The following is a 21,111-nucleotide window of genomic DNA, read 5'->3' as shown; positions in this document are numbered from 1 at the left end:
TGTATTTGATGACTATTTGCAGTGTGAGATGTATTTGGGGTCTGATCTTGTAGTCAGCCCCTCCTCCGTCTTGTCGTGCGGCCCCCCCTGTGGTGTCAGGACCCTGCGCCTGGGCTCGGGATATTTCCTTATTTCCCCCGTGTTACTTAGTAACAGTCTTTGTTGATAAGAAGCGTTTAATTGAGCGCACGGCACGTGACCGCAGACCCCATAAATGGAGACCCTCACAAGGAGACGCACTTAGGGTGAGGAGTGTGACAGCCCCCCGCCCCCTCCTGCCGCTATATAGGGAGGGAGACAAAGAGGCGACATGAGACGCGGAGCCTCCCCATACACAAAGGAGAAGTGCCCCCCCTGCTCCATCCATTACCCCCTGACCTCCCCACTTACCCCTCCAATCACTGGCCTCATGAATAACATGTGCCGGAGGGCGCTGCGCCTATGTTATACCGGAGATCAATGAGGATACCCGAGTGCTGAAATACTCTGTGCTGCTGAGTCCTCGCTTACAGTAACAGTTTGTGATCTTCTGTAAAAATCAGGCCACACCCACTCTGAAATACTCTGTGCTGCAGGGAAACTTTCCTTTCTTGCCACCTCGTGTCGCGCAGCCCAGTCTGTAATTTCCATCATTAAAATTGCTGAGATCAGCACCCGTCTCTCCTAAAATCCTCTGTGCTGCTGGGAACACTGTTACTTCTACTTTTCTTTGTTGCTGCCTCTCTCCGTGCAGCCCTTTCCGTAATTACAGAATAATAATGATAATTCCTTATTTATATAGCGCACACAGATTACGCAGCGCTGCACAGAGCTTTACCAAATCAGTCCGTGTCCCCAATGGGCTCACAATCTAATCAGCCTACCAGTATGTTTTGGAGTGTGGGAGGAAACTGGAGGACCCGGAGGAAAGCCATGCAAACACGGAGAGAACATACAAACTCTTTGCAGATGTTGACCTGGATGGGACTTGAACCCAAGTGCCCAGTGCTGCAAGGTTGTAGTGCTACTAACTGACCTACCGTGCTGCCCATCTTTATATGTTTGGAAAGATCAGACAGCATCAGCACCCAGCTTTCCTGAAATCCTCTGTGCTGCAGGGGACCTTATTTCTTTAACTCTGTAACTCTTAGTTTGTCGACTGTGCCCACTCTTCTCCTGAAATCCTCTGTGCTGCTGGTTAATATGCTCCTTCCTGAGAGTAACTTCCAGTCTGTCAAGCTATCACAGGATCTGCACCCTCATGGCCTGAAATCCTCTGTGCTGCTGAGATCCTCTAGATCAGTGGTTCTCAACCTGTGGGTCGTGATCCCAGGGGTCGCCTAAAGCCTTTGGAGCCACGATTTTATTGTGTTTTTACTGAAAATCGCATGGTTTGGGGTCACTGCAACATGAGTAACTGTATTGCGGAGTCACAGCATTACAAAGGTTGAGAACCACTGGTCTAGATATACAGTATATGTAACACACAAACTCATCACCTCTGCTGAAATCCTCTGTGCTGCTGAGGAACTGTATATGTTATATAGGCGCGCTGTAATGCTGAGGCTGGGGGTCCGGTTCACTGCACCCCCCCCCCCCCAGTCTTTATATTATCATGTGATGCCTGGACCATCCGTGTTCATTATTAATGTGTCAGGGACGTCCGGAGGATAATTGTCGAAGCGGATGATGGGACAGAGTCAGTGATGAAGCTCGATGAGCCGGCACCAGGGGCACTTTGTCTTCATCGCTTTGTATCTGCGCCATGTTACCGTGTCAGTAGAACCAACTCCCTGTAATCAGCTCATGACACCGCACGTATATAATGGTCAGAAGTGGTACTGCACCTGTCACCTGTTTAAAGGGAATCAACTGCCAGGAATCTACTTATTAAGAAGATGCTAGAGGAAGATCCCCGAAATGTAACTAATAAATTTGTTGCAAAGTGCCAGTGCAGCAAATTAGGCAGCAATTTGTTTCTCCTCGTTCTTTGACAACTTTCAAATGTTCAGCCTCCTATAGACACCAACACAGTTGAAAAGAGGAGGGCAAATTCGCCTATCATTGTAGGAAGATTCTGTAGGAAGATTCTTTGAGTCCTGTCTGGTGAACTTCATGCTGGGGTGATGGCCTGGGTGCCCACAGAGAGGGCTCCGAGTGTCGCCTCTGGCACCAGTGCCATAGGTTCGCCACCACTGTTCTAGGGGGTAATATGAAGCAGACCTCCAGGGGACCCAATAAGAGGGGTACTAAAATACGTGGGGGAGTGGGTGGGGCACAATATCAGGGGGCCAGAATATTAGGGGCTACAATGTAAAAGGACCTGGCAGATGTACAATGTGAGAGGGAGATGGGGGCACTTAGGGGGGGAATTTGACTGTGTCAAAGGGGCGGAGTAAGGGGTGGGGCAAAAGGCAGGGCTCAGGGCAATGATGGACTATATGTGCTGTGCAGAAGTTGGCAGGTAAGGGTAGGTGTGAGCTGTAGCAGCAGGAGGGACACAAATACACTGATTGACATCCACAGGAGGATGTTGTGGGCATGCTCTGTGACCTGCTCTGTGACCTGCTCTGTGACCTCTACAAAGGAAAGGGGGGGGGATGAACTATGAAGAGCAGAAGCAGAAATTTATACTAACAGTTGTCACTGGGACAAAGCTAAAAGCAAACATATTGGGGCAGATTTACTTACCCGGTCCTGTCGCGATCCAGCGGCGCGTTCTTCAACGAGGATTCGGGTCTTCTGGCGATTCACTAAGGTTGTGGACCCCATGTCCACCAGGTGTCGCTGCTGTGCCGAGGTCCGCTGAGGTCAGCCGGAGTTCACCAACCTATTCCTGGTGCATGTGAGTGATTGATTTAGCGACACAATTCGTTTTTTAAATTCCAGGTTTTTTCTGAACCTGACGGGTTTTCCGAGGGACACGCCCCCTGATTTCTGTCGCGTGAAAGCCGGTGTGTTTGCGGCAAAATCCGATCACGTGCGGCAAAGTCCCGGTGGAATTCGGTGCAAAATTGAAAAAGGTCGGGAAACCTGACAAAATTGCGGCCGCGGAGCCCTTAGTAAATGAGCCCTATTGTCTCATGGGAGAGGTTGTGGGCATGCTCTGTGAGTTACACCTTAGGCGTCACCTTCACTAGTGAATTGCATCTATAGCCCTGAGCATATTGTTGGGGGGTGTTATCTCAGCACCTTATGACGATATAATTTATGCACTGTATGGCGGTATATTTATCCGTATCCTGTGTAATATGGGGCACTACAAGGTCTCAGATGTTACGGTACAGGGCACAGTCATCCCCAACTATATACATCAATGGGATCGTTCTCGTTTTTGTTCTCTGTTATCAGCCACGCTTGTCAGATCAGTAAATGAATGGAAATGATGATGTGGGTTTATGGCGGAGCGTCTCCCGGTAGCTGCCTGGCATTCCTGACGCACAGTGAGGCCCTGGCACGGCTCTGATCATACCGCCACATGGTGACATTAAGGGGGTCTCCGGATGACGGCTTTATGAGGACACATCAGTATTCGGGAGGTGCTCCAGTGTTCTGCCATCTCAGCAATGAGACCCTGGGAGACTGCGGCCAGAAAACTGTGGAGGTATTGGAAGAATCCGTGCGGAGCCTACGGAGCGCGTGCGGATCGCCGGCTGCGCTGGATGCGGGGAGCAGCTGCTTTAATTAAGCTGATTACATCAAAACATTGTCACATTCCACCCGCCCCTCCGCCTGTCTATGGAAATATCTGTCGGAAGTCTCCGGAATAATCAGGTGTCCTTGAGTGTCGCGGGGGTCGTCTCCAAAAGAGATCCGGAATTTTTTTTCTTTGGAGCAGAACCAAATAGCACAGATGTTCTGTCACGTGTCTGTAGGTAGGGATCAGACAGTCTGCTCGCCCGCGCTCTGTCAACGTCTCCCCCCCCCCATGTGGTGCGTCTCATACAGTCACCTACATCCCCAGCTGCGAGGACTCACCCCGTACAATACAGGGCGGTCACACTGCGCAGGAACATATGGCGGAAACATCAGGAGCGCGCCGGGTGATATCACTACAGCGCTCAGGAAATCTCTGAAGAGACCGTCTGATGGTACGAAAGGAGGTCACGTCAGTAATACGAGAGCGTCTCATACACTGTCTATGCATGAGAGCGAGACCGAAATATGGGAGAGTGCTGACTGATCAGGAGATACATTACAGCAGTCAGTACAACACCATACAGCAAGTACAGCAACCCAACCATACACCACCACACACCTCCTCATACTACACCATACACCAGCACACCTCCTCATACTGCACCATACACCAGCACACCTCCTCATACTGCACCATACACCAGCACACCTCCTCATATCGCACCATACACCAGCACACCTCCTCATACTACACCATACACCAGCACACCTCCTCATACTACACCATACAACACACACCTCCTCATACTACACCATACACCAGCACACCTCCTCATACTACACCATACACCAGCACACCTGCTCATCCTGCACCATACACCAGCACACCTCCTCATACTGCACCATACACCAGCACACCTCCTCATACTACACCATACACCAGCACACCTCCTCATACTACACCATACACCAGCACACCTCCTCATACTACACCATACACCAGCACACCTCCTCATACTACACCATACACCAGCACACCTCCTCATACCACACCATACACCAGCACACCTCCTCATACCGCACCATACACCAGAACACCTCCTCATACTACACCATACACCAGCACACCTCCTCATACCGCACCATACACCAGCACACCTCCTCATACTACATCACACACCTCCTCATACTACACCATACCCCAGTACAACTCTGTACTGCCAGTCCTCCTCATACACCACAGTACAGCCAATCCTCCTCATACACCACCGTACAGCCAGTCCTCCTCCTCATACACCACCATACTGCCAGTCCTCCTCCTCATACACCACCGTACAGCCAGTCCTCCTCATACACCACAGTACAGCCAGTCCTCCTCCTCATACACCACCGTACAGCCAGTCCTCCTCCTCATACACCACCGTACTGCCAGTCCTCCTCCTCATAGACCACCGTACTGCCAGTCCTCCTCCTCATAGACCACCGTACTGCCAGTCCTCCTCCTCATACACCACCATACTGCCAGTCCTCCTCCTCATACACCACAGTACAGCCAGTCCTCCTCCTCATACACCACCGTACAGGCAGTCCTCCTCCTCATACACCACCGTACAGCCAGGACTTCTCCTCATACACCACCGTACTGCCAGGACTCCTCCTCATACACCACCGTACAGCCAGTCCTCCTCATACACCACAGTACAGCCAGTCCTCCTCCTCATACACCACCGTACTGCCAGGACTCCTCCTCATACACCACCATACTGCCAGGACTCCTCCTCATACACCACCATACTGCCAGTCCTCCTCCTCATACACCACCGTACTGCCAGTCCTCCTCCTCATACACCACAGTACTGCCAGTCCTCCTCCTCATACACCACCATACTGCCAGTCCTCCTCCTCATAGACCACAGTACTGCCAGTCCTCCTCCTCATACACCACCATACTGCCAGTCCTCCTCCTCATACACCACAGTACAGCCAGTCCTCCTCCTCATACACCACCGTACAGGCAGTCCTCCTCCTCATACACCACCGTACAGCCAGGACTTCTCCTCATACACCACCGTACTGCCAGGACTCCTCCTCATACACCACCGTACTGCCAGTCCTCCTCCTCATACACCACCGTACAGCCAGTCCTCCTCATACACCACAGTACAGCCAGTCCTCCTCCTCATGCACCACCGTACAGCCAGTCCTCCTCCTCATACACCACCGTACTGCCAGGACTCCTCCTCATACACCACCATACTGCCAGGACTCCTCCTCATACACCACCATACTGCCAGTCCTCCTCCTCATACACCACAGTACAGCCAGTCCTCCTCCTCATACACCACCGTACAGGCAGTCCTCCTCCTCATACACCACCGTACAGCCAGGACTTCTCCTCATACACCACCGTACTGCCAGGACTCCTCCTCATACACCACCGTACAGCCAGTCCTCCTCATACACCACAGTACAGCCAGTCCTCCTCCTCATGCACCACCGTACAGCCAGTCCTCCTCCTCATACACCACCGTACTGCCAGGACTCCTCCTCATACACCACCATACTGCCAGGACTCCTCCTCATACACCACCATACTGCCAGTCCTCCTCCTCATACACCACCGTACTGCCAGTCCTCCTCCTCATACACCACAGTACTGCCAGTCCTCCTCCTCATACACCACCATACTGCCAGTCCTCCTCCTCATAGACCACAGTACTGCCAGTCCTCCTCCTCATACACCACCATACTGCCAGTCCTCCTCCTCATACACCACAGTACAGCCAGTCCTCCTCCTCATACACCACAGTACAGCCAGTCCTCCTCCTCATACACCACCGTACAGGCAGTCCTCCTCCTCATACACCACCGTACAGCCAGGACTTCTCCTCATACACCACCGTACTGCCAGGACTCCTCCTCATACACCACCGTACTGCCAGTCCTCCTCCTCATACACCACCGTACAGCCAGTCCTCCTCATACACCACAGTACAGCCAGTCCTCCTCCTCATGCACCACCGTACAGCCAGTCCTCCTCCTCATACACCACCGTACTGCCAGGACTCCTCCTCATACACCACCATACTGCCAGGACTCCTCCTCATACACCACCATACTGCCAGTCCTCCTCCTCATGCACCACCGTACAGCCAGTCCTCCTCCTCATACACCACAGTACAGCCAGTCCTCCTCCTCATGCACCACCGTACAGCCAGTCCTCCTCCTCATACACCACCGTACTGCCAGGACTCCTCCTCATACACCACCATACTTCCAGTCCTCCTCCTCATACACCACCGTACAGCCAGTCCTCCTCCTCATACACCACCGTACAGCCAGGACTTCTCCTCATACACCACCGTACTTCCAGTCCTCCTCCTCATACACCACCATACTTCCAGTCCTCCTCCTCATACACCACCGTACAGCCAGTCCTCCTCCTCATACACCACAGTACTGCCAGTCCTCCTCCTCATACACCACCGTACTGCCAGTCCTCCTCCTCATAGACCACAGTACTGCCAGTCCTCCTCCTCATACACCACCATACTGCCAGTCCTCCTCCTCATACACCACCATACTGCCAGTCCTCCTCCTCATACACCACCATACTGCCAGTCCTCCTCCTCATACATCACCATACTGCCAGGACTCCTCCTCATACACCACCATACTGCCAGTCCTCCTCCTCATGCACCACCGTACAGCCAGTCCTCCTCCTCATACACCACAGTACAGCCAGTCCTCCTCCTCATGCACCACCGTACAGCCAGTCCTCCTCCTCATACACCACCATACTGCCAGGACTCCTCCTCATACACCACCATACTGCCAGGACTCCTCCTCATACACCACCATACTTCCAGTCCTCCTCCTCATACACCACCGTACAGCCAGTCCTCCTCCTCATACACCACCATACTGCCAGTCCTCCTCCTCATGCACCACCGTACAGCCAGTCCTCCTCCTCATACACCACCGTACAGCCAGTCCTCCTCCTCATACACCACCGTACTGCCAGGACTCCTCCTCATACACCACCGTACTGCCAGGACTCCTCCTCATACACCACCATACTTCCAGTCCTCCTCCTCATACACCACCGTACAGCCAGTCCTCCTCCTCATACACCACCGTACTGCCAGGACTCCTCCTCATACACCACCGTACTGCCAGGACTCCTCCTCATACACCACCATACTTCCAGTCCTCCTCCTCATACACCACCGTACAGCCAGTCCTCCTCCTCATACACCACCGTACAGCCAGTCCTCCTCCTCATACACCATCTCCTGACAACTAATACATGTTCATCTAGACTACTAGTCATGTAGGACTCCCAGCGTCATTGCATGTTGTGCAGAGCAGTGGTATGAGGTGCAGGACTCATGCATGCACGCTTTATGTATGCAGAACCTGAGACGAGGGATTCACCAGGGAGGGCACGCGGTGACCGCTGATCCCTGTAATAAGGTAACATTCTCGGTATAATTTTGGGTGGTTACTGAGGAATATTCTGTGCAGGTTTTAGCATCGGAGTCTTTATGAAATCAAACAAACCTTCATCACAGGAGCAGAAGGAGGAGAAGCCGAGCCGCAGGTTCTGCATTTTTACATCTCCAAGCGGCTACACACAAAAGACACCGAAAATTGCAAACACAAATAAGACCAAATTTTGGGGTTGATTGTAGACGGCCGGACACAATAGTGCCATTGTCACATCTACATCCAGATCTCACCGCACGAAAAATGACTCCCATTACTCCCTTCATTTTTTTTTTCATTTTCAATATTACAGACCATCAATTATAGTCGAACTGTAATCAGACGACACAGCGTGATAAGCCAGCGGCACTGGGACCGCGATTATTCCGTATTAAAAGTCTCCTAATTGTCAACTAATAAGAGAGGAGATAAAATGTTCCTTTTCATTTCCAGTATAATTCATACGTTACACAACACATTGGCCCACATTAGTGAGACAGCGTGTACTACATGCAGGGAGCACCCCATACATGAGACATGGGATCCCCAGGTTATACCGGCTGTACATATATCATTATATACAGGAGATCCCCAGGTTATACCGGCTGTACATATATCATTATATACAGGAGATCCCCAGGTTATACCGGCTGTACATATATCATTATATACAGGAGATCCCCAGGTTATACCGGCTGTACATATATCATTATATACAGGAGATCCCCAGGTTATACCGGCTGTACATATATCATTATATACAGGAGATCCCCAGGTTATACCAGCTGTACATATATCATCATATACAGGAGACCCCAGGTTACACCAGCTGTACATATATCATTATATACAGGAGAAGCCCAGGTTATACCGGCTGTACATATATCATTATATACAGGAGATCCCCAGGTTATACCAGCTGTACATATATCATTATATACAGGAGATCCCCAGGTTATACCGGCTGTACATATATCATTATATACAGGAGATCCCCAGGTTATACCGGCTGTGTACATATCATTATATACAGGAGATCCCCAGGTTATACCAGCTGTACATATATCATTATATACAGGAGATCCCCAGGTTATACCGGCTGTACATATATCATTATATACAGGAGATCCCCAGGTTATACCGGCTGTACATATATCATTATATACAGGAGATCCCCAGGTTATACCGGCTGTACATATATCATTATATACAGGAGATCCCCAGGTTATACCGGCTGTACATATATCATTATATACAGGAGATCCCCAGGTTATACCATCTGTACATATATCATTATATACAGGAGATCCCCAGGTTATACCGGCTGTACATATATCATTATATACAGGAGATCCCCAGGTTATACCGGCTGTACATATATCATTATATACAGGAGATCCCCAGGTTATACCAGCTGTACATATATCATTATATACAGGAGATCCCCAGGTTATACCAGCTGTACATATATCATTATATACAGGAGATCCCCAGGTTATACCAGCTGTACATATATCATTATATACAGGAGATCCCCAGGTTATACCAGCTGTACATATATCAGTATATACAGGAGATCCCCAGGTTATACCGGCTGTACATATATCATTATATACAGGAGATCCCCAGGTTATACCATCTGTACATATATCATTATATACAGGAGATCCCCAGGTTATACCAGCTGTACATATATCATTATATACAGGAGATCCCCAGGTTATACCAGCTGTACATATATCATTATATACAGGAGATCCCCAGGTTATACCAGCTGTACATATATCATTATATACAGGAGATCCCCAGGTTATACCGGCTGTACATATATCATTATCTACAGGAGATCCCCAGTTTATACCGGCTGTACATATATCATTATATACAGATGATCCCCAGGTTATACCGGCTGTACATATATCACTATATACAGGAGATCCCCAGGTTATACCAGCTGTACATATATCATTATATACAGGGGATCCCCAGGTTATACCGGCTGTACATATATCATTATATACAGGAGATCCCCAGGTTATACCGGCTGTACATATATCATTATATACAGGAGATCCCCAGGTTATACCGGCTGTACATATATCATTATATACAGGAGATCCCCAGGTTATACTGGCTGTACATATATCATTATATACAGGAGATCTCCAGGTTATACCAGCTGTACATATATCATTATATACAGGAGATCCCCAGGTTATACCAGCTGTACATATATCATTATATAAAGGAGATCCCCAGGTTATACCATCTGTACATATATCATTATATACAGGAGATCCACAGGTTATACCAGCTGTACATATATCACTATATACAGGAGATCCCCAGGTTATACCGGCTGTACATATATCATTATATACAGGAGATCCCCAGGTTATACCGGCTGTACATATATCATTATATACAGGAGATCCACAGGTTATACCGGCTGTACATATATCATTATATACAGGAGATCCCCAGGTTATACCAGCTGTACATATATCATTATATACAGGAGATCTCCAGGTTATACCGGCTGTACATATATCATTATATACAGGAGATCCCCAGGTTATACCAGCTGTACATATATCATTATATACAGGAGATCCCCAGGTTATACCAGCTGCACATATATCATTATATACAGGAGATCCCCAGGTTATACCGGCTGTACATATATCATTATATACAGGAGATCCCCAGGTTATACCGGCTGTACATATATCATTATATACAGGAGATCCCCAGGTTATACTGGCTGTACATATATCATTATATACAGGAGATCCCCAGGTTATACCGGCTGTACATATATCATTATATACAGGAGATCCCCAGGTTATACCGGCTGTACATATATCATTATATACAGGAGATCCACAGGTTATACCAGCTGTACATATATCATTATATACAGGAGATCTCCAGGTTATACCAGCTGTACATATATCATTATATACAGGAGATCCCCAGGTTATACCAGCTGTACATATATCATTATATACAGGAGATCCCCAGGTTATACCGGCTGTACATATATCATTATATACAGGAGATCCCCAGGTTATACCGGCTGTACATATATCATTATATGCAGGAGATCCCCAGGTTATACCGGCTGTACATATATCATTATATACAGGAGATCCCCAGGTTATACCAGCTGTATATATACCATTATATACAGGAGATCCCCAGGTTATACCGGCTGTACACATATCATTATATACCGGAGATCCCCAGGTTATACCGGCTGTACATATATCATAATATACAGGAGATCCCCAGGTTTTACCGGCTGTACATATATCATTATATACAGGAGATCCCCAGGTTATACCAGCTGTACATATATCATTATATACAGGAGATCCCCAGGTTATACCAGCTGTACATATATCATTATATACAGGAGATCCCCAGGTTATACCAGCTGTACATATATCATTATATACAGGAGATCCCCAGGTTATACCAGCTGTACATATATCATTATATACAGGAGATCCCCAGGTTATACCAGCTGTACATATATCATTATATACAGGAGATCCCCAGGTTATACCAGCTGTATATATACCATTATATACAGGAGATCCACAGGTTATACCGGTCCGGCTGTACACATATCATTATATACCGGAGATCCCCAGGTTATACCGGCTGTACATATATCATTATATACAGGAGATCCCCAGGTTATACCGGCTGTACATATATCATTATATACAGCAGATCCCCAGGTTATACCGGCTGTACATATATCATTATATACAGGAGATCCCCAGGTTATACCGGCTGTACATATATCATTATATACAGGAGATCCCCAGGTTATACCGGCTGTACATATATCATTATATACAGGAGATCCCCAGGTTATACCGGCTGTACATATATCATTATATACAGGAGATCCCCAGGTTATACTGGCTGTACATATATCACTATATACAGGAGATCCCCAGGTTATACCGGCTGTACATACATCATTATATACAGGAGATCCCCAGGTTATACCGGCTGTACATATATCATTATATACAGGAGATCCCCAGGTTATACCGGCTGTACATATATCATTATATACAGGAGATCCCCAGGTTATACCAGCTGTACATATATCACTATATACAGGAGATCCCCAGGTTATACCGGCTGTACATATATCATTATATACAGGGGATCCCCAGGTTATACCGGCTGTACATATATCATTATATACAGGAGATCCCCAGGTTATACCGGCTGTACATATATCATTATATACAGGGGATCCCCAGGTTATACCGGCTGTACATATATCATTATATACAGGAGATCCCCAGGTTATACCAGCTGTACATATATCATTATATACAGGAGATCCCCAGGTTATACCAGCTGTACATATATCATTATATACAGGGGATCCCCAGGTTATACCGGCTGTACATATATCATTATATACAGGAGATCCCCAGGTTATACCAGCTGTACATATATCATTATATACAGGAGATCCCCAGGTTCTACCGGCTGTACATATATCATTATATACAGGAGATCCCCAGGTTATACCGGCTGTACATATATCATTATATACAGGAGATCCCCAGGTTATACCAGCTGTACATATATCATTATATACAGGAGATCCCCAGGTTATACCAGCTGTACATATATCATTATATACAGGTGATCCCCAGGTTATACCGGCTGTACATATATCATTATATACAGGAGATCCCCAGGTTATACCAGCTGTACATATATCATTATATACAGGAGATCCCCAGGTTATACCGGCTGTACATATATCATTATATACAGGAGATCCCCAGGTTATACCAGCTGTACATATATCATTATATACAGGAGATCCTCAGGACTTGACCATCTATACGGTCCGGTATTCGATTATTCCTGGCTCTTCCTAGCACCCTTGGTGGTGGGTACCAGGGTCAGAGTGAGGGGTCATTAGCCTTGTTTCCGGATAACACTGACCCCAGGGCGTTGTAGTCCTATCTACATTTCGCTGTCACTGTGTTACGAGTCTCCGTTGTTCCCATCTTCTCACATCCTCTATGAGTAGATGTTATACAATACACTTGTTGTTCCGGGTTTTATATGATTTCTTAGAAATATTAGACAATGGGTGACAATTTTGGCCTTGGAGTCCTTGTGGATCTCAACATAAGTGTCATAGACTCCATTCATTTACCGGTCTCTGTGCCACAGACCGCTCCATATAATGTTTCATAAATATTTTTTGATACAATTTTTGTTTTCTTTTGGAGCAGAAACAAATGTCCTTGGTAAATGGAAGAATCCCAGAAGATGGTAACATTGTTACATGGCGATACTTGTGTATAGTGGATACAGTCTATGTCTGGTCTCTGCTGGTTGTTACGAGCTTCGTTCACCGGGTCATCATCCAGAGGTTTTGCAATAGAAGCGATTATCAGCCTCATGATGGTGGATAATAGCCCTGGCTGGAGGGAAGGATGGCAGGGCCAGCGCGATAATCCATCTGCCTACTGCCCGCCAGAGATCTCCAGCACTAACGCCGCGAGACAGACACTATGAAGGGTATGAGGCACAGCAATGCATCTGGTATGATGTAAGACCATGGGTGCCCCGGTAAACAGGTGTTGTCCTGACACCTTTCTATCATAGCCAGCAGTGGTCAGGGGTCAGCATGGGCGCTCTGACCCCTCTGTGATTACATCCCCCATACACAGCGACCTGCCATGTCCTGTGTGTCCTGACACCTTTCTATCATAGCCAGCAGTGGTCAGGGGTCAGCATGGGCGCTCTGACCCCTCTGTGACTATATCCCCCATACACAGCGAGCTGCCATGTCCTGTGTGTCCTGACACCTTTCTATCAGAGCAAGCAGTGGTCAGGGGTCAGCATGGGCGCTCTGACCCCTCTGTGACAACACCCCCCATACACAGCGAGCTGCCATGTCCTGTGTGTCCTGACACCTTTCTATCATAGCCAGCAGTGGTCAGGGGTCAGCATGGGCGCTCTGACCCCTCAGTGACTACACCCCCATACACAGCGAGCTGCCATGTCCTGTGTGTCCTGACACCTTTCTATCATAGCCAGCAGTGGTCAGGGGTCAGCATGGGCGCTCTGACCCCTCTGTGACTACACCCCCCATACACAGCGAGCTGCCATGTCCTGTGTGTCCTGACACCTTTCTATCATAGCCAGCAGTGGTCAGGGGTCAGCATGGGTGCTCTAACCCCTCTGTGACTACACCCCCATACACAGCGAGCTGCCATGTCCTGTGTGTCCTGACTCCTTTCTATCATAGCCAGCAGTGGTCAGGGGTCAGCATGGGTGCTCTGACCCCTCTGTGACTACACCCCCCATACACAGCGAGCTGCCATGTCCTGTGTGTCCTGACACCTTTCTATCATAGCCAGCAGTGGTCAGGGGTCAGCATGGCCACTCTGACCTCTCTGTGACTACACCCCCCATACACAGCGAGCTGCCATGTCCTGTGTGTCCTGACTCCTTTCTATCATAGCCAGCAGTGGTCAGGGGTCAGCATGGCCACTCTGACCTCTCTGTGACTACACCCCCCATACACAGCGAGCTGCCATGTACTGTGTGTCCTGACACCTTTCTATCATAGCCAGCAGTGGTCAGGGGTCAGCATGGGCGCTCTAACCCCTCTGTGACTACACCCCCATACACAGCGAGCTGCCATGTCCTGTGTGTCCTGACTCCTTTCTATCATAGCCAGCAGTGGTCAGGGGTCAGCATGGGTGCTCTGACCCCTCTGTGACTACACACCCCATACACAGCGAGCTGCCATGTCCTGTGTGTCCTGACACCTTTCTATCATAGCCAGCAGTGGTCAGGGGTCAGCATGGGCGCTCTGACCTCTCTGTGACTACACCCCATATACAGCGAGCTGCCATGTCCTGTGTGTCCTGACACCTTTCTATCATAGCCAGTAGTGGTAAGGGGTCAGCATGGGTGTTCTGACCCCTCTGTGACTACACCCCCCATACACAGGGAGCTGCCATGTCCTGTGTGTCCTGGCACCTGTCTATCATAGCCAGCAGTGGTCAGGGGTCAGCATGGGTGCTCTGACCCCTCTGTGACTACATCCCCCATACACAGCGTGCTGCCATGTCCTGTGTCCTGACACCTTTCTATCATAGCCAGCAATGGTCAGGGGTCAGCATGGGCGCTCTGACCCCTCTGTGACTACACCCCCCATACACAGCGAGCTGCCATGTCCTGTGTGTCCTGACACCTTTCTATCATAGCCAGCAGTGGTCAGGGGTCAGCATGGGCGCTCTGACCCCTCTGTGACTACACCCCCCATACACAGGGAGCTGCCATGTCGTGCGTGTCCTGACACCTTTCTATCATAGCCAGCAGTGGTCAGGGGTCAGCATGGGCGCTCTGACCTCTGTGACTACACCCCCCATACACAGCGAGCTGCCATGTCCTGTGTGTCCTGACACCTTCCTATCATAGCCAGCAGTGGTCAGGGGTCAGCATGGGCGCTCTGACCGCTCTGTGACTACACCCCCCATACACAGCGAGCTGCCATGTCCTGTGTGTCCTGACACCTTTCTATCATAGCCAGCAGTGGTCAGGGGTCAGCATGGGCGCTCTGACCCCCCTGTGACTACATCCCCCATACACAGCGAGCTGCCATGTCCTGTGTGTCCTGACACCTTTCTATCATAGCCAGCAGTGGTCAGGGGTCAGCATGGGCGCTCTGACCCCTCTGTGACTACACCCCCCATACACAGCGAGCTGCCATGTCCTGTGTGTCCTGACACCTTTCTATCATAGCCAGGAGTGGTCGGAGGTCAGCATGGGCGCTCTGACCGCTCTGTGACTACATCCCCCATACACAGCGAGCTGCCATGTCCTGTGTCCTGACACCTTTCTATCATAGCCTGCAGTGGTCAGGGGGCAGCATGGGCGCTCTGATCCCTCTGTGACTACACCCCCCATACACAGCCAGCTGCCATGTCCTGTGTCCTGACACCTTTCTATCATAGCCAGCAGTGGTCAGGGGTCAGCATGGGCGCTCTGACCCCTCTGTGACTACACCCCCCATACACAGCGAGCTGCCATGTCCTGTGTCCTGACACCTTTCTATCATAGCCAGCAGTGGTCAGCATGGGCGCTCTGGCCCCTCTGTAACTACACCCCCAGACACAGCGAGCTGCCATGTCCTGTATGTCCTGACACCTTTCTATCATAGCCAGCAGTGGTCAGGGGTCAGCAAGGGCGCTCTGACCCCTCTATGATTATACCCCCCAAACACAGCGAGCTGCCATGTCCTGTGTGTCCTGACACCTTTCTATCATAGCCAGCAGTGATCAGGGGTCAGCATGGGTGCTCTGCCCCCTCTGTGACTACACCCTTCATACACAGGGAGCTGCCATGTCCTGTGTGTCCTGACACCTTTCTATCATAGCCAGCATTTGTCAGGGGTCAGCATGGGCGCTCTGACCTCTCTGTGACTACACCCCCCAAACACAGCGAGCTGCCATGTCCTGTGTGCCCTGACACCTTTCTATCATAGCCAGCAGTGGTCAGGGGTCAGCATGGGCGCTCTGACCTCTCTGTGACTACACCCCCCAAAATCAGCGAGCTGCCATGTCCTGTGTGTCCTGACACCTTTCTATCATAGCCAGCAGGGGTCAGCATGGGCGCTCTGACCCCTCTGTGACTACACCTCATACACAGCGAGCTGCCATGTCCTGTGTGTCCTGACACCTTTCTATCATAGCCAGCAGTGGTCAGGGGTCAGCATGGGCGCTCTGACCCCTCTGTGACTACACCCCCATACACAGCGAGCTGCCATGTCCTGTGTGTCCTGACACCTTTCTATCATAGCCAGCAGTGGTCAGGGGTCAGCATGGGCGCTCTGACCCCTCTGTGACTACACCCCCCATACACAGCGAGCTGCCATGTCCTGTGTGTCCTGACACCTTTCTATCATAGCCAGCAGTGGTCAGGGGTCAGTATGGATGCTCTGACCCCTCTGTGACTACACCCCCCATACACAGCGAGCTGCCATGTCCTGTGTGTCCTGACACCTTTCTATCATAGCCAGCAGTGGTCAGGGGTCAGCATGGGTGCTCTGACCCCTCTGTGACTACACCCCCCATACACAGCGAGCTGCCATGTCCTGTGTGTCCTGACACCTTTCTATCATAGCCAGCAGTGGTCAGGGGTCAGTATGGATGCTCTGACCCCTCTGTGACTACACCCCCCATACACAGCGAGCTGCCATGTCCTGTGTGTCCTGACACCTTTCTATCATAGCCAGCAGTGGTCAGGGGTCAGCATGGGTGCTCTGACCCCTCTGTGACTACACCCCCCATACACAGCGAGCTGCCATGTCCTGTGTGTCCTGACACCTTTCTATCATAGCCAGCAGTGGTCAGGGGTCAGCATGGGCGCTCTGACCGCTCTGTGACTACACCCCCCATACACAGCGAGCTGCCATGTCCTGTGTGTCCTGACACCTTTCTATCATAGCCAGCAGTGGTCAGGGGTCAGCATGGGCGCTCTGACCCCTCTGTGACTACACCCCCCATACACAGGGAGCTGCCATGTCCTGTGTGTCCTGACACCTTTCTATCATAGCCAGCAGTGGTCAGGGGTCAGCATGGGCGCTCTGACCTCTCTGTGACTACACCCCCATACACAGCGAGCTGCCATGTCCTGTGTGTCCTGACACCTTTCTATCATAGCCAGCAGTGGTCAGGGGTCAGCATGGGTGCTCTGACCACTCTGTGACTACACCCACATACACAGCGAGCTGCCATGTCCTGTGTGTCCTGACACCTTTCTATCATAGCCAGCAGTGGTCAGGGGTCAGCATGGGCGCTCTGACCCCTCTGTGACTACACCCCCTATACACAGCGAGCTGCCATGTCCTGTGTGTCCTGACACCTTTCTATCATAGCCAGCAGTGGTCAGGGGTCAGCATGGGGGCTCTGACCCCTCTGTGACTACACCCCCCATACACAGCGAGCTGCCATGTCCTGACTTTATCAGTAATTTGTGCTCAGTATCCTCTGTGGGAAGGGACCACACTGACTTCCCCTTTAATACCTGGTAGAAAGGGAAACTTTTGATTCGGAGGACTCGGCTTGGCCAGTATTACATTCCTTTGAACGGTCGCCTTATAATTTCATATTCCTCCAGAAGAGGCGCTGGAGAACCTGGACCTGTTCTTATCTTCCTCTAACAATAACAAATGGTCGCCAGCAGATCTTTCACTGAAGAACATGTTGTCCTGTCAATGGGACAAATTAGGCAGCCATTTAAGAAGTTGTTCTTAGTGACTGTGACAAGGACCATCCAGAAGATGGGTAAGATGGTCCTCATAATACCAGGGGAAATGGACGTAACTGGTCTACATGTGGCCAGGGGTGATGAACATAAACATATGGAAAAATGCTGCGTCAACAAATTGTAGGGGTACACATAGGGTAACCTTCTAGGAGTGGATCCCCTATAAATGTATATATATATATATATGTCCCAGTGGATAAGATAGGCATACTGAGCATATAGGACAATTCATAGTGGAGATATGCAATACTACGTCCTAGGTACAAGATATGAGAAAATGCAGATGATGGGTACAAAGTTACTTGGACTTACCGGATTGCATGGTATATATGGAGAATATGGAGAAACTGAGAAGTAATGCGGCGCTGTGGCCGCTATGGCGCTGGGAGAGATGGCGGATGCGTCCGCTCAGGAGGAAAGCGCTGGCGTTCTGCAGCGATCGCTGGTATAGATGAGAGCAGACCGGAAACCGGAAGTGACGTTCCGGTTTCACAATGGGTTCCAGAGTGGAACGCGGAAGATTATCAAGTCCCCTAAGCGATCGCGCGAGAAACTAAGCCGGAGAGAAGAGAGGCAAAGGTGAAGTATGTAAATGTTTGTAGGTAAATGGGGACTGGACTGGGCGCTGTAAAAGGTTGTAATCTATATGTGGAAACAATAAATAATGTGGAAAAGATGATTGGCAATAATGGATTGGCAATAATGGCTGTCAGTACAAATGATGGAAAGACTTATGAGAATGAGTACATCACGAACTATGAATGTGGGGTGTGTATGAGTATGTGTGTACATAATTGGGAGAAATTATGTTGTCTTGGGTCAGTATTTAATAGGTCATGAATAAGCGTGAAATGTTTGTGTAGGTGTATGGAGCATAAGAGGTGAAAGAAGAAAAGAAAGAAAGGATGAGAAGAGAATATACCTATTGCAATGCGGTCTCCGGGAATTCAGGGAATCTGTAAAGGAACAAATTGTGATTAGTAAATGTCATATAAAAGATGAATCAATGCATATTCTGTATCTCATATTCCCTGTTGAGACCGTTGGGGGCCATTGCGTTGAGTCGGTGAATCCAGAACGCCTCTCGCCGTAGAAGTTGCTTTATCCTGTTACCGCCCCGTCTGGGCGGAGGAACATGTTCCACCACCTGGAAACTCAATTGTGAGATCTTATGCTTTGCTTGAGCGAAGTGGTAGGGTAAGGGTAATAAGAGCTTATTAGTTTACCACTTGTATTTTGACCCTTGCTCACTTTATTTCTCTAGTGCCTGACGAAGGTCTGTATGTAGACCGAAACGTTGCATGTTTGAATTGGATTGCCACACTATTTTTCTTGTGAAATAAAATTCACTATTTTTTCAAAACGCAAATAAGGAGTGCCAAGTCTTCTTTAAGATTATCGACGGTTTTGTAACCTATTTGAGCACCCGAGAGACTAACTAACTTACTTAGAGTGACGTGTACCAACCCCGAAATCACTAGTCATTCTTCATTCTCGGACCAGGTTTTGCAGGTTCGATTCACTACATCCCCCAAGACCTGTCTTGTCTCCATCCTCTAGACATGACAATGTGGTCCTTATCACAATCCACCAGATCCTGACTTTTGCTCAATTTCCCTTCTTCGAACACATCATTTATTGCCTCATACATCCCATTGACTGGACCTCTTCTAGTAACCATCTTCTGGCAATCACTTGTTAACCCTTGGGGTAGAAAAGAACAGGTCTAGGTTGGTCTTCTGGAGGAACTTTCCAATTATTGTAATAATTTCGAGTCCTCCAGAGCAGAAGTTGCTCTTTCTGGCAGGTTATCAGGTCCTGAGTAGGAGAAATCTATGTTCTGATGTTCCTATGAGTAGGAGAATCTGAGAGCACCTCTACCTTCTATACAGTAGACTTCATCTGCCCTTGGTATGCATGGAGGACTTATCCAAGGCGGACGACTTCCCATCATAATCCGTGTAGGGTTTTTTTTCACATTTAGAACAAATTAGGACAGAAGAACTATAACCGTTCCTCCAGCATGGCGTCCGCTCCACGTATCCGCCGCAGATAATCAGCTATAAATGGAGATCTATTATAGACGGGAAAAGTTGAAGAGACTTAATTGTGAAAACAGAAGCCGTCGTCCACAAGGAACGGAGCAAATAATGAGGCGGAATACTTCACATCCTAATGGCTCCGAGGAGCGGATTGATTCCCCCCTTTTCTATGGAACAACATTGACGGCGGATAATTTGCATCTCTTGTAAATCGCTTTTATTTCCTTCCTTTTTCTTCTCCCCTTTGTGCAGGTTTCCTGTGTTTTCTGCCTCCACAATGTTACGTGTACAGAACGTGGCCGCACAATGTTGTACTTCATGACATGATTGTGTTTTATGTCTGGGCGGGGGATGGGAGCGTCTTTCTATAGATAAATGTTTCTGTATAGAATAATATCTGCTATTCTCTGTGAAGGATTTTGTATAATCCTACTGCAGGAAATACAATGTGTGTCCTAGGTGTATCCAAGGCAAATACTGTAAAAGCCTTGCACTGACATGGTAGTATTCATTCTAACATATATATGTACCCAACTACTGCAGAACATCATAATACACACCTCAGCTACTGCAGAACAGCATAATACCCTCCTCAACTGCTGCAGAACCTCACAATACTCAC

The sequence above is a fragment of the Engystomops pustulosus genome, chromosome 3, assembly GCF_040894005.1.
Source record: "Engystomops pustulosus chromosome 3, aEngPut4.maternal, whole genome shotgun sequence".
NCBI classification, from domain to species: domain Eukaryota; kingdom Metazoa; phylum Chordata; class Amphibia; order Anura; family Leptodactylidae; genus Engystomops; species Engystomops pustulosus.
This window is presented reverse-complemented; position numbering follows the sequence as displayed.